Here is an 18,605-nt window from a genome sequence, read left to right as displayed (position 1 = left end):
TTGGCTGTCTACCCGATTAACACGTGTTTCTTGAGGGGAAAGGTCCCCGTAGTTAATCGTTTCTCAACGTACCAGTCCTTAATCCCGAAGTGTGCCGGGGATAAACTGTACTCTATAACATGTAAACTGTAACACTATAAACGATAATACTAAACATAAAACGACTATAACTAGTGTTTTAATTTAGAACGATATAAACGGAGGTAAGGTATTAGAATCTCATTATAAGCAGTAGAATCAAAGTGTGGACTTATTAGAATAGCACTTTGCTCATGCATGTATAGTGTACGTGCAAGGATCGGATTAAAATCATTACAATTACACTACGGTCGTTATAGAATCACGATTTTCACTGCTGGATGAATGTTACATCTCAATGGTATCGAAGAACAATAGACAGTTTTTTATTCATAAATTAACGCATAAACACAGTATAAGCTCATGAGCTTATTAATCGTTACAATTATTATAACAATCACAAATTGTAACAAAGCGAAATTCCCACTAAGCAAAACATCACGCTCACGTGGCGAATTCTTTAACAAACTGCAACACTAAAGTGGTAGAACTCAACAAGAAATGCGCACGACAACAAGTTCAACAACAATGGACAAATCCTAAAAACAGACCACACGCACGTTAGTAGCTGTTAGAAGAAGACAACACCTAGCACCTTCAACTTTACACATTGTACAGCCCCAAAGATCCAACTCGAAAATTAGGCGGTATATGACACCATTTAAACTTCCTACTTTCGTTCTCGACTAATGAAGATATTCTTGGCAAATACTATCGCTTTCGCTTGTGATGTACCTCCTAATTATGGCCTCAGGTTCAAAAAAACAAAAAAATTAATGCGAATTCCTCCATTATTCCAAGCTGCACAATTCAGGGTTGTGGACCGCTTTGAATGCTTCAATGTAATCACAGTAAATGCTTCAGACCACATCAGGACACTCAACCTAGAGCATATTTGAAGCAACGTGATGAGATGGCTAAGAACTTCAAGTTCATTCTAGTGTTAACGATATTTTAGCAATATAGGTAAGTACACTATATGTACTAAGAATTCGTCAACATAGCAGGTGTCTTGTTCTCCGTAATCAACCAAAATTATGACAAATTCTATCATAAATGATAGATAATTCTTCAGTAGTAGTCGCTAATCTCCGTCACACAAGTCTGCCTTTAACCAGCAGTATCTTGGCTGTCTCCCCATAAACGTGTTCCTAGAGGCGAATGGCCCCGTTATAAATCGTTTCGCAGCATTCTGGTCCCTAATCCCGAAGTAGACTGGAGATCACATGTACTCTATAACATGTCAACTGTAACATTATAAACGATAGCACTAAACATTAAACTACTATAAACTGGTTTAATAATTTATTACACCATTAACGGAGGTACGGTATTAAAATCTCATTAGAAGTATTGAATAGCACTCTGCTAATAAATATGTATAGTATATGTTCAATCGAACAGGTTTGTGGGTTAAATTGCGCAAGGAAAAAATATATTTTGTTAAACCCGCCACATGAAAATAGTAAGGATTGTCACTAATACAGAACATGACAATTCGTTACTAAAGCATGTCTATTCCGGTCACTATTCTTCAATTGGGATTACCGTTGGCACGGCTATTTTAGTACACACAATCGACAGGAAGCACAAGGACAATGGGCTCACTTAATTCGCATGCCTAATGTACGTTGATTACCATGTAAATAACCCAAACGGTAATGGGTACCCATAGCCATATATATATGTATCCATTAACACCCCCCCTCCCCCGCTTCGCGCAAGAAGAGCACACACGTTTGTCATCACATCTACCTCTCTATTTACGGAACGAAACAGGAGCACTTCTCCACAAAACTGGCCGTCGCCTAATGAAGATTGTTGTAATTACTGGCGAAACGTCGTACTCAGATTGTAAATGTTGTGGCTTGGCTCTCCATCACACCATTGTGCTGGACTAGTAACGAATTAGCATGTCCGGTTTACGTGACAAACCTTACTAATTGGGTGTGTGGGTGGTGGCGAGTTTAATGACACATTTTCATATTTAGGCAATTTATGGATACGGTATTCGAATCTCATTAGAAGTATTAAAATCGCAATCTGCTCATATAAAAGAAAGCTGACGTTCAATCGACCCGGGGGTTGGATATGCGAACTGTGGGAGTGCAGGGTTAGAATCGAATTCAAATTCCTAGAATAACAATATTGTCTTATTAGCATTTTACTGTGCTTGACTGTATGGTATGTGTAAATGCAAATTATTCGTGGTAAATGCGAGGCAGGGGTTAAGAGGTGCATGTTTAATCCAGTGTTCGTCTCGATCAACCAAAATTAGTACAATGTCGGTCAAAATGGAGTACGAGTTATTTCATGAGTAGTATTCGCTGAGCCCCCAGATACTAACCTACACACAGTTATGGTTAAACAAAGTAACGTTTATTCACTTAATTTTCAGCTCAGACATGATCATCGCAATAATTTCCGAAGACGTGTGGGTTGGTCCCGCGAGAGCAGGGCCTGGCTACAATTAGTCGAGCACCAGAAACAGCAGAATCAGAAGTAGTTGCGTCGCCCTCAAAATGTGTTGTTGCTGCTGCTGTTGTCGCTGCTGTTATTGGTGCTGCTTTAGTTACTTCTGTTGCTGTTATGTGTCGGGTGGTTGCTCATTTACTCATCACCACCCATAATTATCAACACAAATCATCAGTATCAACACCCATTATCATCATTATCACTATCAACTCACCATCATCAACCATCGTCGCCAACACCACCCAACCATCACAACCAACTTTCATCATAACCACCACCAATCATCCATCATCATCAACACCCATAATCACAACAACTCATCATCATCACCACCCATAAATATCACCACCCATCATCATAACCTCCTCAATCATTACCACCACCCATCATCATCACTACCACCCATCATAATCACTACACATCATCACCACCCATCATCATTACAACCCTTCATAATCACCACCCATCATCATCATCATCACCACCATCCATTATCAAGAAACATCATCATCACCACCCATCATAAATAACAAACACACACAGCTACAAACATAGATATGTAACCTGACACAGAGGTAGATAACAGACACATACAAATAAACAATCTCATTAACAACTTAATTATAAAAAGCCCATATTACCACTGCCAGGATAGTTGCACACAGACAAATCCTTTACACAATAATAATTTACATGTAACTCAAATTCACACTTAGTACAACCACCTCACTCACTTAAATATAACTACAGATCAATAACTATACTACAAACCTGAATTTAAAACTAAATAAACCAATGGGATGGTGTTTATACGCTTGAAATGTAATTAATGAAATGCAAGTGAATAATTCCAATTAAACAAAAAATAACTACGAACAAATATGAAGCCTGAGGCCTAGGTATATGCCAGGCCTGATGGCCAGGCATCGCTTCAGTCCTCGCCGCAGTAACGGCGACATCAAAGACAGCACAAAGCGAGGGGGCAAATGTTTAATGTCGAACCGAGGACTCTGCTGTTTCCGGTGACGCACAACACCCGCACTGCACCACGTGGTGCGCCCGCCAAGCGCGTGGGGGCGGAGCCTCGCTGTAGTGACGTCACCTCTGTTACGTCATAGCCACGCCTCCACCCGCAGTCGAGAGGAATGCGCACGAGTGAGCAGCAGAAGAAGCCTTTGCAGAGCGAATTCTCAACGAGGTGAGAGCATCCCTGTTGACGATGTGTGTTGTTTATTTTTATTGCACGTTTTGACTACAAACTAAAGCTTCATTATTTTTGTGTATGTTGGTATTTGGATTTTCTGCAACCAAATTAAGACTATTAGTTAGGTTACTTGGCATGCTCTGATATGTTGCTGTTACTGTCATTGTTTAGACCCAAAGCAAGTCAACATTTAAAACGTTCATAACTAACCTGTTTAAATCTCATATAATATGATTAACATGTCTATAATTATTGTGTTCTGATTGCCTGCATAATTGTGTCCTGCATTACATGTTTTGAATGTTATCCAACACGGGAGAGGAGTCTGCCTTTTAGTTCAGACCCTAGCTGCTGCCATAGACGTCTCCTATCTGTGACGTCACAGCCACATGGGCGGTACCTCTGACATCACGTGACCAGTGACGTCATTCTCGGGTTATAACAGATAATTTAAGTATTGTCATTTGACCCCAATGACCTACAAGACATAGGGGGGCCTTTATCAAGCAGTAGATTAATACAAATGGGCTGTGCATCAACATGCTTGTCTGGATTAGAGGTTAAACATCACGGTTATGTTTGGCGATTATGTTTAATGCAATAGGCAGTTGGAATAAACATGTTCGCGTGGGTGGATGAGTGAGTGATCTGACGCACGCGTGAGTTGGAAAACAAGCGAGTGAGTGGACTTGTAAAACAAACGGCACGAAAGTGATTTGATTGGTACAGCGAGTGGTCAATATGGAATAATTGTGAGGATGAGTGATTCAAAAGGCTGATAAATCTGAGCGTTTTTACAACCTCTCCAGCCCCTCCAACATCAAACAGAAACGACTCCTTCACCACAAAACATGGACAGACAACGCAAGTGGGCTGATATCTTGGAGGACTATGATGGTAAGTCCCAGTTACCTGCATCACGTGGCTTTTATGCAGAGGAGGCAGCTCCCTGATGGGAAAAGGTAAACGGTCAAGGGTGGCAGACAGCATGGATTTAGAGCTGCGTTTCAGCCATATTGGTTTAAACGGGGGTCTCAACTTTATGAAATTAATGATCTCAACATGCTTACAAAAATATGACTTGTAATGTTTTACTACCATGTGACTAATGTTTCTCAACAGCAGGTCATGGTATGTGTTAAGAGGTAATTACAAGAATCTCAGAATTAGTTCCGTGAATCTCCACGTGCTTCGTTCTCTAATACATTACTCGTCCTTTGAATTAATTTTAATTTCCGTAGCCCGGGAGTCATGGCGCCAGTCGACCACGTGGGGGGACATTATGGATGAAGTGGACCCTTTCCCAGGCCAAAGCTACGACCATCCCTCCCCAAAGGTGTGTATGGGGGTCTATGGGGGTCAAACACCACATTCTCTCCACACTCCCACACTATTGCACCAAAACATCACTACACCTCACATCACCACACCATCTCTTCACACCACCACCAACTCAATACAATATACTCTTAGTTTTTTCGGTAAAGTCACGTATGTGACTCTTTCTTAGGTTTTTTCGGTGAAGTCACATACGTGAGTATGAATCCTTGCAGTCACGAAAGCTTCAAATCGATAATCAATACAATATCATAGAGCCTCATAAAGCGTCAATACCATCACAAGGCACCGTCCACAATTTCACCTCTTCATATCACAACACCATCTCCCAACACCATCACTCCATCTCTCCATCATCACGTCATACCATGAGTTAATGTGCATGTTTTCATCTGTACATAGATGTGCCAGTATGCATTTTTGTTTGTGTATGTGCCCGTCCATGTTTGTGTGCCTGCGAGAATGGATGTTGTCCTGAGTGCGCATGTCTGAATGGTCATGTGCTTATCTTCACGTGAACAGAGGAGCATTGGGGAGGTGAAGAACTTCAGCGGAGTGAAGCGTCTCCAGGAGGACAAGCGCCTTGCGAAGGAGAAATGCACAATGGAAGAGAAGCGCCCCAATGAGGTGAAGCGCCTCGCCAAGTTGAAGCACCAAACGGAGCAGAAGTGCCTTCGAAACAAAATCCTCAAAGACGTGAAACGCGTCATGGAAAAGCGCCTCCTTGAAGAAACGCGCTTCATAGAGGAAAAGCGCCTTCGCGAGGTGAAGCGTCTCAAGGAGAAGCATCTGGAGGAAGAGAAGCGCCTCATAAATGTGAAGCGGGTCAAGGAAGAGAAGCGCCTCATGGAGGAGAAGCGGGTGGAAGAAGAGAAGCGCCTTGTCGAGGAGCAGCGCCTCATTGAGGTGCAGCGGGTCGAGGAAGAGAAGCACCTCATGGAGGAGAATCGCCTCTTTGAGGTGAAGTGTCTCATAGAGCTGAAACGTCTCGAGAAGAAGAAGAAGCGTCTTGAGGAGAGGCACTTTCGCAAGGTGAAGCTCCTCGAGGAGAAACGTCTCGTTGAGGTGAAGCGTCAAGAGGAGGAGGAGGAGCACTTGATGGTGGAGAAGCGTCTTGTGGAGCAAAAGCGCCTCGAGGAGGAGGAGCGCCTCGCCAAGATCGAGCGACAATGGCTCCAGACCGCTACCACCAGCAGCAGCACCACTACCACTGCTACCGCCACCACCGCCGCCGCCACCACCACGACCGCCGCCACCACCACCACCGTTGCCACGTCCTCCAATCCTGTGTGGGGCCCAATAGCTCCGAGCTTTGGAGAAGAGGGCTTCCAAGAAGATGAAGCAAACTCCAGAGTCGCTGAGCCACGGTAAACCACTCTGCGTTTATTTTGTTATGATCCTGCCAAGTTTGCTCGCATTTTGCAACAAAGTTGCTACTGTTTGCGATCCAAATTGAACGATTTGCATTGCTTGTGTGGGTTCAGTAACAGGGAGAAAGCTGCAGAACCTCCCCAGAACAGGGGGCTGCATAATCCACACGGAGAATGTGGCCAAACGTGGAAATCAAACCCAGGTCAATGTTGCTGTGACGCACAGGTGCTCAAGCCCTGTCGCGCTCTCAAAATTCACAGACAATGGAAACCCCACGTGTACATTCCGCTATTCTGTGGACAGATTTATTTTTCATAACTGAATTCTGGGTTAGACCACGTAACAAAGTGGGCATATCTTCACCATGTAACCCTCCATCCACCGTGAGATTTTCGCTGTCTATCGCCTGTTTCCAGGCCAGCTGCCAAGTCGCCTTGTAATGCACAGCGACAGCTACCACTGAGAGGGGTGTCCAATTTAAAACGCGATGAGATGAGAGATGCGAGAGGCTCATCGCATGCAATGGATGTGTTGAAGCGGCCAAATGGTCGTGCACTCATTCTTCACCGCTTACAGTTCAGATCTTGCTTCCCGCCTTGGCTATTATTGCTGCTGCATTGACTACACAGATCCACACCCATTCCGTCACAGTGGACGTTCAGGATCTCTATCGATGCCATTTGAAATGCTCAGGACATTATGTGCAAAAGGTCAATTAGAATATACATATAGAAAGTTTCAATCTAGATTTGAAGTTTTCGTGACTACAGGGATCCATACTCTTTGGTTATATCGGTAAATTCACGTAGGTATGAAATAAAATAAATTAAATTAAATCACGACGTTTCGATGGCCATGTCGTTATTGCAAGAAAGTTTCTTGCTGTGGTTTTCCCACCTCATGATGATTGCTTGTGTTGCAATCGGAACGTTGTGATTTATTTTATTTTATATCTACGTGACTTTACCGAAAGAACCAAAAAATGTCACTTCAAATTATTCAGCTAAATTTGCACAGCAACGCCACCCACTACTGTGAAACTACAGCAGTCTGTGTGGGACACAGCTGCACCTATCTCAAGGATAGCCTGGCGCCATGAGAATGACAGCACGAATACTAAGCACACTCACTGGCCATGTCGTTATTGCTGTTTCTATTCAGCTCGAATTAATCCGTCACACATTCCACCCACGGACGATGGGAAGATGGCGATGTCTGCCGTAGCAGCAAGGTGGAACGGTGTCGTGTTTGACAGACAACCATCACAGTTTTACCATGTCTAGTGGTGGTCTCCCTGTTACAGGTTGAGTCACAAACCGCACCTCTCCATAACAAAGGCTCAGCCTTTGTTATGCAGTCTATTCTTAGTCTTAAGCCTCACCTTACCATATTAATTAAAGTATGCGGCCCTTGCCCCACCACCTTCTCCAACCATTATATAAACGGAGTGGTAGCTTCTGCAATCTCTCATTTACTTGATACAGCTGTCGTGGCTGTGACTTACTCTTAACGTGACTTCACCGAAAAAAACCTAAGAATATGAATCATTGCAGTCACGAAAGCTTCAAATCTAGAACGGTGTCGTGTTGTCTCTTCACAGATCTGAGCCAGCTCAGCCCTCTTCCTCACTCGTCCAGGCCTTTGAAGTGAAGACAGAGGTTATGGAGAAGGAGACGAAGGAAGATGTGAAGGAGATGATGGAGGATGAGGTAGAGACAGAGGAGGAGGAGAACTCGGAGGAAGAGAAGGCAAAGGAGGACGAGATTGTGATGGTGACAATGGAGGAGAACACGGAGGGAGAGGAGAAAGACAATACGGAGATGGAGGACAAGGAGACAACAAAGGATGAACAGATGGTCGTGGTGGAGGACATGGAGACGACGGACAAAGGGAAAACAATGGTGGTAGAGGAGGAAGAGAAGACGGTGGTGGAGATGGTGGTGCCGGAAGGTGAGGAGGAGATGAAGGAGGAAGAGATGGTGCTCGCGAAGGAGAAGAAGATGGAGATGATGGAGGTGGTACAGCAAGAGGAGGAGGTAGAGGAGAAGATGGTGGTGGAGGATGAAGAAGAGGGGATGGAGGAGGATGAGACGGAGGAGAAAACGGAAGAGGTGCAGGTGGAGATGCACGAAAAGAAGAGGAAGCGAGGGGGCCTCGCTCGCGTGGCGAGAGCGATCGCCTCACTCCTCCGCCGCGTGCTGCTTTGTGGTGGCAGGTCCACCGTCCAGTAGGGGTGGTGGCGGTGGTCGTGCATCGGTGCCAATCGTGACCACTATCCCCACACTACCCGCCCACCCCGTGATACTCGCTACACACACCACACGGGTCCCCAGAGAGACGGTGCCACTGGGACCACAGCTGGGGAATGAAGCTGAGCAGCAGATGCCAGGACTACAGCGGAGAATGACTGCTGCCAGGAGACCTCACACACACACACGGGACTATGCCATTAGCATAGCCGGCCCCACACTGGGCTCCTTCCATGCTGGTTTTCATCCAGGCGGGCCTCATGGGATGACCTTGCCATGGTTTACAGGACATGGAAGTCAACCAGAGAGCTCGGGGTGACTGAAAAAATATTATGTCATGTGGTTATACCTATTAAGCCGTATCGAGTACTTTTGTGTGTAATTTTGACCATTTTAGTTTTATAGTTTTTTTGAGAGTTTAATGACGTGCACAGTGGTGGTTTGTAATGTTATCGGAATACTTGCCGAAGTGGTGTGATGAGCACTGGTTGTGAGAGGGTTCAATTGTAGTCGTTAAGTGTTCCTGTTGAGCTAAAGTTGGAATGCGTCTGGAGGTATATCTTTACTCAACATTTTAAAGTTTTTTTCAAGTATATAGCTTTTTTTGGTTGGTATTAATCGACTTCAGATATACGATTTAAGGATTTACATTGATGACGCGTTCGTTGGATATATGGCCTTGACTTCAACATAGACGCACAGTGAACCAATGTGGTGAACTAATAAGGAAATCATGGGGAATGATACTTTAACGCTTTGGTATTCCTGGAACGGAAATGGTTTGCATTGTACTGGAAATGTGTGAACATAGGACATAATAAATATTCCCTTCGAGTTTTGACGTAAAAATGATTGCAGATGAATAAAAACGTATTTTTAACAAATGTTTGTCCGTTCTTTATTTTATAATGTTCCTAGCAAAAACATGTTAAGCGAGTTTCAGGTGGAGGATCTCCGTCACACAAGTGTGCCCTTAACCGGCAGCATCTTGGCTGTCTACCCGATTAACACGTGTTTCTTGAGGGGAAAGGTCCCCGTAGTTAATCGTTTCTCAACGTACCAGTCCTTAATCCCGAAGTGTGCCGGGGATAAACTGTACTCTATAACATGTAAACTGTAACACTATAAACGATAATACTAAACATAAAACGACTATAACTAGTGTTTTAATTTAGAACGATATAAACGGAGGTAAGGTATTAGAATCTCATTATAAGCAGTAGAATCAAAGTGTGGACTTATTAGAATAGCACTTTGCTCATGCATGTATAGTGTACGTGCAAGGATCGGATTAAAATCATTACAATTACACTACGGTCGTTATAGAATCACGATTTTCACTGCTGGATGAATGTTACATCTCAATGGTATCGAAGAACAATAGACAGTTTTTTATTCATAAATTAACGCATAAACACAGTATAAGCTCATGAGCTTATTAATCGTTACAATTATTATAACAATCACAAATTGTAACAAAGCGAAATTCCCACTAAGCAAAACATCACGCTCACGTGGCGAATTCTTTAACAAACTGCAACACTAAAGTGGTAGAACTCAACAAGAAATGCGCACGACAACAAGTTCAACAACAATGGACAAATCCTAAAAACAGACCACACGCACGTTAGTAGCTGTTAGAAGAAGACAACACCTAGCACCTTCAACTTTACACATTGTACAGCCCCAAAGATCCAACTCGAAAATTAGGCGGTATATGACACCATTTAAACTTCCTACTTTCGTTCTCGACTAATGAAGATATTCTTGGCAAATACTATCGCTTTCGCTTGTGATGTACCTCCTAATTATGGCCTCAGGTTCAAAAAAACAAAAAAATTAATGCGAATTCCTCCATTATTCCAAGCTGCACAATTCAGGGTTGTGGACCGCTTTGAATGCTTCAATGTAATCACAGTAAATGCTTCAGACCACATCAGGACACTCAACCTAGAGCATATTTGAAGCAACGTGATGAGATGGCTAAGAACTTCAAGTTCATTCTAGTGTTAACGATATTTTAGCAATATAGGTAAGTACACTATATGTACTAAGAATTCGTCAACATAGCAGGTGTCTTGTTCTCCGTAATCAACCAAAATTATGACAAATTCTATCATAAATGATAGATAATTCTTCAGTAGTAGTCGCTAATCTCCGTCACACAAGTCTGCCTTTAACCAGCAGTATCTTGGCTGTCTCCCCATAAACATGTTCCTAGAGGCGAATGGCCCCGTTATAAATCGTTTCGCAGCATTCTGGTCCCTAATCCCGAAGTAGACTGGAGATCACATGTACTCTATAACATGTCAACTGTAACATTATAAACGATAGCACTAAACATTAAACTACTATAAACTGGTTTAATAATTTATTACACCATTAACGGAGGTACGGTATTAAAATCTCATTAGAAGTATTGAATAGCACTCTGCTAATAAATATGTATAGTATATGTTCAATCGAACAGGTTTGTGGGTTAAATTGCGCAAGGAAAAAATATATTTTGTTAAACCCGCCACATGAAAATAGTAAGGATTGTCACTAATACAGAACATGACAATTCGTTACTAAAGCATGTCTATTCCGGTCACTATTCTTCAATTGGGATTACCGTTGGCACGGCTATTTTAGTACACACAATCGACAGGAAGCACAAGGACAATGGGCTCACTTAATTCGCATGCCTAATGTACGTTGATTACCATGTAAATAACCCAAACGGTAATGGGTACCCATAGCCATATATATATATGTATCCATTAACACCCCCCCTCCCCCGCTTCGCGCAAGAAGAGCACACACGTTTGTCATCACATCTACGTTGATTACCATGTAAATAACCCAAACGGTAATGGGTACCCATAGCCATATATATATGTATCCATTAACACCCCCCCTCCCCCGCTTCGCGCAAGAAGAGCACACACGTTTGTCATCACATCTACCTCTCTATTTACGGAACGAAACAGGAGGACTTCTCCACAAAACTGGCCGTCGCCTAATGAAGATTGTTGTAATTACTGGCGAAACGTCGTACTCAGATTGTAAATGTTGTGGCTTGGCTCTCCATCACACCATTGTGCTGGACTAGTAACGAATTAGCATGTCCGGTTTACGTGACAAACCTTACTAATTGGGTGTGTGGGTGGTGGCGAGTTTAATGACACATTTTCATATTTAGGCAATTTATGGATACGGTATTCGAATCTCATTAGAAGTATTAAAATCGCAATCTGCTCATATAAAAGAAAGCTGACGTTCAATCGACCCGGGGGTTGGATATGCGAACTGTGGGAGTGCAGGGTTAGAATCGAATTCAAATTCCTAGAATAACAATATTGTCTTATTAGCATTTTACTGTGCTTGACTGTATGGTATGTGTAAATGCAAATTATTCGTGGTAAATGCGAGGCAGGGGTTAAGAGGTGCATGTTTAATCCAGTGTTCGTCTCGATCAACCAAAATTAGTACAATGTCGGTCAAAATGGAGTACGAGTTATTTCATGAGTAGTATTCGCTGAGCCCCCAGATACTAACCTACACACAGTTATGGTTAAACAAAGTAACGTTTATTCACTTAATTTTCAGCTCAGACATGATCATCGCAATAATTTCCGAAGACGTGTGGGTTGGTCCCGCGAGAGCAGGGCCTGGCTACAATTAGTCGAGCACCAGAAACAGCAGAATCAGAAGTAGTTGCGTCGCCCTCAAAATGTGTTGTTGCTGCTGCTGTTGTCGCTGCTGTTATTGGTGCTGCTTTAGTTACTTCTGTTGCTGTTATGTGTCGGGTGGTTGCTCATTTACTCATCACCACCCATAATTATCAACACAAATCATCAGTATCAACACCCATTATCATCATTATCACTATCAACTCACCATCATCAACCATCGTCGCCAACACCACCCAACCATCACAACCAACTTTCATCATAACCACCACCAATCATCCATCATCATCAACACCCATAATCACAACAACTCATCATCATCACCACCCATAAATATCACCACCCATCATCATAACCTCCTCAATCATTACCACCACCCATCATCATCACTACCACCCATCATAATCACTACACATCATCACCACCCATCATCATTACAACCCTTCATAATCACCACCCATCATCATCATCATCACCACCATCCATTATCAAGAAACATCATCATCACCACCCATCATAAATAACAAACACACACAGCTACAAACATAGATATGTAACCTGACACAGAGGTAGATAACAGACACATACAAATAAACAATCTCATTAACAACTTAATTATAAAAAGCCCAAATTACCACTGCCATGATAGGTGCACACAGACAAATCCTTTACACAATAATAATTTACATGTAACTCAAATTCACACTTAGTACAACCACCTCACTCACTTAAATATAACTACAGATCAATAACTATACTACAAACCTGAATTTAAAACTAAATAAACCAATGGGATGGTGTTTATACGCTTGAAATGTAATTAATGAAATGCAAGTGAATAATTCCAATTAAACAAAAAATAACTACGAACAAATATGAAGCCTGAGGCCTAGGTATATGCCAGGCCTGATGGCCAGGCATCGCTTCAGTCCTCGCCGCAGTAACGGCGACATCAAAGACAGCACAAAGCGAGGGGGCAAATGTTTAATGTCGAACCGAGGACTCTGCTGTTTCCGGTGACGCACAACACCCGCACTGCACCACGTGGTGCGCCCGCCAAGCGCGTGGGGGCGGAGCCTCGCTGTAGTGACGTCACCTCTGTTACGTCATAGCCACGCCTCCACCCGCAGTCGAGAGGAATGCGCACGAGTGAGCAGCAGAAGAAGCCTTTGCAGAGCGAATTCTCAACGAGGTGAGAGCATCCCTGTTGACGATGTGTGTTGTTTATTTTTATTGCACGTTTTGACTACAAACTAAAGCTTCATTATTTTTGTGTATGTTGGTATTTGGATTTTCTGCAACCAAATTAAGACTATTAGTTAGGTTACTTGGCATGCTCTGATATGTTGCTGTTACTGTCATTGTTTAGACCCAAAGCAAGTCAACATTTAAAACGTTCATAACTAACCTGTTTAAATCTCATATAATATGATTAACATGTCTATAATTATTGTGTTCTGATTGCCTGCATAATTGTGTCCTGCATTACATGTTTTGAATGTTATCCAACACGGGAGAGGAGTCTGCCTTTTAGTTCAGACCCTAGCTGCTGCCATAGACGTCTCCTATCTGTGACGTCACAGCCACATGGGCGGTACCTCTGACATCACGTGACCAGTGACGTCATTCTCGGGTTATAACAGATAATTTAAGTATTGTCATTTGACCCCAATGACCTACAAGACATAGGGGGGCCTTTATCAAGCAGTAGATTAATACAAATGGGCTGTGCATCAACATGCTTGTCTGGATTAGAGGTTAAACATCACGGTTATGTTTGGCGATTATGTTTAATGCAATAGGCAGTTGGAATAAACATGTTCGCGTGGGTGGATGAGTGAGTGATCTGACGCACGCGTGAGTTGGAAAACAAGCGAGTGAGTGGACTTGTAAAACAAACGGCACGAAAGTGATTTGATTGGTACAGCGAGTGGTCAATATGGAATAATTGTGAGGATGAGTGATTCAAAAGGCTGATAAATCTGAGCGTTTTTACAACCTCTCCAGCCCCTCCAACATCAAACAGAAACGACTCCTTCACCACAAAACATGGACAGACAACGCAAGTGGGCTGATATCTTGGAGGACTATGATGGTAAGTCCCAGTTACCTGCATCACGTGGCTTTTATGCAGAGGAGGCAGCTCCCTGATGGGAAAAGGTAAACGGTCAAGGGTGGCAGACAGCATGGATTTAGAGCTGCGTTTCAGCCATATTGGTTTAAACGGGGGTCTCAACTTTATGAAATTAATGATCTCAACATGCTTACAAAAATATGACTTGTAATGTTTTACTACCATGTGACTAATGTTTCTCAACAGCAGGTCATGGTATGTGTTAAGAGGTAATTACAAGAATCTCAGAATTAGTTCCGTGAATCTCCACGTGCTTCGTTCTCTAATACATTACTCGTCCTTTGAATTAATTTTAATTTCCGTAGCCCGGGAGTCATGGCGCCAGTCGACCACGTGGGGGGACATTATGGATGAAGTGGACCCTTTCCCAGGCCAAAGCTACGACCATCCCTCCCCAAAGGTGTGTATGGGGGTCTATGGGGGTCAAACACCACATTCTCTCCACACTCCCACACTATTGCACCAAAACATCACTACACCTCACATCACCACACCATCTCTTCACACCACCACCAACTCAATACAATATACTCTTAGTTTTTTCGGTAAAGTCACGTATGTGACTCTTTCTTAGGTTTTTTCGGTGAAGTCACATACGTGAGTATGAATCCTTGCAGTCACGAAAGCTTCAAATCGATAATCAATACAATATCATAGAGCCTCATAAAGCGTCAATACCATCACAAGGCACCGTCCACAATTTCACCTCTTCATATCACAACACCATCTCCCAACACCATCACTCCATCTCTCCATCATCACGTCATACCATGAGTTAATGTGCATGTTTTCATCTGTACATAGATGTGCCAGTATGCATTTTTGTTTGTGTATGTGCCCGTCCATGTTTGTGTGCCTGCGAGAATGGATGTTGTCCTGAGTGCGCATGTCTGAATGGTCATGTGCTTATCTTCACGTGAACAGAGGAGCATTGGGGAGGTGAAGAACTTCAGCGGAGTGAAGCGTCTCCAGGAGGACAAGCGCCTTGCGAAGGAGAAATGCACAATGGAAGAGAAGCGCCCCAATGAGGTGAAGCGCCTCGCCAAGTTGAAGCACCAAACGGAGCAGAAGTGCCTTCGAAACAAAATCCTCAAAGACGTGAAACGCGTCATGGAAAAGCGCCTCCTTGAAGAAACGCGCTTCATAGAGGAAAAGCGCCTTCGCGAGGTGAAGCGTCTCAAGGAGAAGCATCTGGAGGAAGAGAAGCGCCTCATAAATGTGAAGCGGGTCAAGGAAGATAAGCGCCTCATGGAGGAGAAGCGGGTGGAAGAAGAGAAGCGCCTTGTCGAGGAGCAGCGCCTCATTGAGGTGCAGCGGGTCGAGGAAGAGAAGCACCTCATGGAGGAGAATCGCCTCTTTGAGGTGAAGTGTCTCATAGAGCTGAAACGTCTCGAGAAGAAGAAGAAGCGTCTTGAGGAGAGGCACTTTCGCAAGGTGAAGCTCCTCGAGGAGAAACGTCTCGTTGAGGTGAAGCGTCAAGAGGAGGAGGAGGAGCACTTGATGGTGGAGAAGCGTCTTGTGGAGCAAAAGCGCCTCGAGGAGGAGGAGCGCCTCGCCAAGATCGAGCGACAATGGCTCCAGACCGCTACCACCAGCAGCAGCACCACTACCACTGCTACCGCCACCACCGCCGCCGCCACCACCACGACCGCCGCCACCACCACCACCGTTGCCACGTCCTCCAATCCTGTGTGGGGCCCAATAGCTCCGAGCTTTGGAGAAGAGGGCTTCCAAGAAGATGAAGCAAACTCCAGAGTCGCTGAGCCACGGTAAACCACTCTGCGTTTATTTTGTTATGATCCTGCCAAGTTTGCTCGCATTTTGCAACAAAGTTGCTACTGTTTGCGATCCAAATTGAACGATTTGCATTGCTTGTGTGGGTTCAGTAACAGGGAGAAAGCTGCAGAACCTCCCCAGAACAGGGGGCTGCATAATCCACACGGAGAATGTGGCCAAACGTGGAAATCAAACCCAGGTCAATGTTGCTGTGACGCACAGGTGCTCAAGCCCTGTCGCGCTCTCAAAATTCACAGACAATGGAAACCCCACGTGTACATTCCGCTATTCTGTGGACAGATTTATTTTTCATAACTGAATTCTGGGTTAGACCACGTAACAAAGTGGGCATATCTTCACCATGTAACCCTCCATCCACCGTGAGATTTTCGCTGTCTATCGCCTGTTTTCAGGCCAGCTGCCAAGTCGCCTTGTAATGCACAGCGACAGCTACCACTGAGAGGGGTGTCCAATTTAAAACGCGATGAGATGAGAGATGCGAGAGGCTCATCGCATGCAATGGATGTGTTGAAGCGGCCAAATGGTCTTGCACTCATTCTTCACCGCTTACAGTTCAGATCTTGCTTCCCGCCTTGGCTATTATTGCTGCTGCATTGACTACACAGATCCACACCCATTCCGTCACAGTGGACGTTCAGGATCTCTATCGATGCCATTTGAAATGCTCAGGACATTATGTGCAAAAGGTCAATTAGAATATACATATAGAAAGTTTCAATCTAGATTTGAAGTTTTCGTGACTACAGGGATCCATACTCTTTGGTTATATCGGTAAATTCACGTAGGTATGAAATAAAATAAATTAAATTAAATCACGACGTTTCGATGGCCATGTCGTTATTGCAAGAAAGTTTCTTGCTGTGGTTTTCCCACCTCATGATGATTGCTTGTGTTGCAATCGGAACGTTGTGATTTATTTTATTTTATATCTACGTGACTTTACCGAAAGAACCAAAAAATGTCACTTCAAATTATTCAGCTAAATTTGCACAGCAACGCCACCCACTACTGTGAAACTACAGCAGTCTGTGTGGGACACAGCTGCACCTATCTCAAGGATAGCCTGGCGCCATGAGAATGACAGCACGAATACTAAGCACACTCACTGGCCATGTCGTTATTGCTGTTTCTATTCAGCTCGAATTAATCCGTCACACATTCCACCCACGGACGATGGGAAGATGGCGATGTCTGCCGTAGCAGCAAGGTGGAACGGTGTCGTGTTTGACAGACAACCATCACAGTTTTACCATGTCTAGTGGTGGTCTCCCTGTTACAGGTTGAGTCACAAACCGCACCTCTCCATAACAAAGGCTCAGCCTTTGTTATGCAGTCTATTCTTAGTCTTAAGCCTCACCTTACCATATTAATTAAAGTATGCGGCCCTTGCCCCACCACCTTCTCCAACCATTATATAAACGGAGTGGTAGCTTCTGCAATCTCTTATTTACTTGATACAGCTGTCGTGGCTGTGACTTACTTTTTAACGTGACTTCACCGAAAAAAACCTAAGAATATGAATCATTGCAGTCACGAAAGCTTCAAATCTAGAACGGTGTCGTGTTGTCTCTTCACAGATCTGAGCCAGCTCAGCCCTCTTCCTCACTCGTCCAGGCCTTTGAAGTGAAGACAGAGGTTATGGAGAAGGAGACGAAGGAAGATGTGAAGGAGATGATGGAGGATGAGGTAGAGACAGAGGAGGAGGAGAACTCGGAGGAAGAGAAGGCAAAGGAGGACGAGATTGTGATGGTGACAATGGAGGAGAACACGGAGGGAGAGGAGAAAGACAATACGGAGATGGAGGACAAGGAGACAACAAAGGATGAACAGATGGTCGTGGTGGAGGACATGGAGACGACGGACAAAGGGAAAACAATGGTGGTAGAGGAGGAAGAGAAGACGGTGGTGGAGATGGTGGTGCCGGAAGGTGAGGAGGAGATGAAGGAGGAAGAGATGGTGCTCGCGAAGGAGAAGAAGATGGAGATGATGGAGGTGGTACAGCAAGAGGAGGAGGTAGAGGAGAAGATGGTGGTGGAGGATGAAGAAGAGGGGATGGAGGAGGATGAGACGGAGGAGAAAACGGAAGAGGTGCAGGTGGAGATGCACGAAAAGAAGAGGAAGCGAGGGGGCCTCGCTCGCGTGGCGAGAGCGATCGCCTCACTCCTCCGCCGCGTGCTGCTTTGTGGTGGCAGGTCCACCGTCCAGTAGGGGTGGTGGCGGTGGTCGTGCATCGGTGCCAATCGTGACCACTATCCCCACACTACCCGCCCACCCCGTGATACTCG

General features: G+C 44.2%; 2 protein-coding genes across 2 annotated transcripts in view; one reads left to right on the top strand and one right to left on the bottom strand.

Annotated features, from left to right (window-relative positions):
* LOC144953348 (uncharacterized) overlaps positions 1–18,605 on the bottom strand; it is a gene marked incomplete at its 3' end in the record, with an annotated part of 172,854 nt that overhangs the window by 100,495 nt on the left and 53,754 nt on the right. The gene's annotated exons all lie outside the window — the stretch shown is intronic.
* The window catches only part of LOC144953335 (uncharacterized), an 89,871-nt gene that overhangs the window by 48,096 nt on the left and 23,170 nt on the right, over positions 1–18,605 (top strand). The window lies entirely within an intron of this gene.

Source organism: Lampetra fluviatilis, chromosome 74 (assembly GCF_964198595.1).
Source record: "Lampetra fluviatilis chromosome 74, kcLamFluv1.1, whole genome shotgun sequence".
NCBI lineage: Eukaryota > Metazoa > Chordata > Hyperoartia > Petromyzontiformes > Petromyzontidae > Lampetra > Lampetra fluviatilis.
This window is presented reverse-complemented; position numbering and strand designations above follow the sequence as displayed.